Raw genomic sequence first — 1026 nt, 5'->3', positions numbered from 1 at the left:
ATTTACGGAGAAAAATATACTCTGCATGGGAATGTGAAGTGAGTTATTATAATGTCATTTTATTTGACCTGTTTGATGTCTTAAATGTTGTAGGAGGGTTGCACCTGAACTAAGGAATTTAACAAATGGTCCTCCAAAATTAGGGCCTGACCTGGAACCCTGGCTTTGAGACATATTTAACTGAAATTAGTAGAGTTCAGAAATTCAAATTTCTTCAACTCAAAGATGAAAATAGTCACCACATTAGATAAATTGAACAGCTGAAATAAACCACTTCTTACATTTACCTGGCGTGGGAGATACCATGATCATGAAGGTGGTTTCCCAGGACGAGGCTTATCCATTGGACTCCGGATGTGCTGACCCCTGCGATTTCCCCAAATGTGGGAAACCTGACTGCACAATTTGTGGTAGTGGGGGACTGTGTTCGTGCTCGTCCCCTGAAAAAAAAAACACCACCAAACAATGCTTATTTAGAGGCAATGTTACTTCAAACTAAAGTAATTCTGACTAAGGATTCTCTCCCTTTATTCTATTTAATCTTCATTTCAATATAAGAAAATAACTTACACTGTACAAAATTGTGGAAAATTTGTAAGAGAGACATTTTGGGGATACAATTAAGCAAAGATATTCTTGGAGGGGAAAAAAAGGAAGGCAATGAGGAAGTACAGCACAAAAAATGAATAGTTGGAAAGAATGAGAGAAGACATATGGACGGATACACAGCAAAGTACCAGTGGTACCATCCTGCTTATAATTTATTCAGTAAATTCACAGATTTTAGAAACGCTGTTGTTTATATTTTACAAATGATAATTAGTACATGTCTTGTTCCTTGACAGTTGATTGCTCCGTGATTTTGTTTTAACATTTAATTTTGTATGACATAGTGGGTAAGAGTAGGAGTGTGAAGCACATCCTCACTGCTTAACAGCCGTGTGCCTGGGAAACCGCATGACACTGCTGTGCCGCAGTCCTGTGGAATGGGGTAGCCCATAGAACCCAGGCCATGGGGCTGCTGTG

The 1026-nt window shown here is 39.0% G+C and overlaps 1 non-coding gene across 1 annotated transcript; it reads left to right on the top strand.

The window, feature by feature from the left end:
- Positions 1 to 279: 279 nt before the first annotated feature.
- On the top strand, positions 280 to 442 carry LOC129085434 (U1 spliceosomal RNA). The gene has a single exon (XR_008530695.1). It is a non-coding gene; the product is annotated as a U1 spliceosomal RNA (small nuclear RNA).
- Positions 443 to 1026: the final 584 nt, after the last annotated feature.

The sequence above is a fragment of the Pteronotus mesoamericanus genome, unplaced genomic scaffold (assembly GCF_021234165.1).
Source record: "Pteronotus mesoamericanus isolate MK-2021 breed Mesoamerican mustached bat unplaced genomic scaffold, CSHL_Meso_final scaffold_232, whole genome shotgun sequence".
Classification (NCBI taxonomy): Eukaryota; Metazoa; Chordata; class Mammalia; order Chiroptera; family Mormoopidae; genus Pteronotus; species Pteronotus mesoamericanus.
Note: the sequence above shows the minus strand (reverse complement) of the source record. Positions and strands in the feature narration are given on the sequence as shown.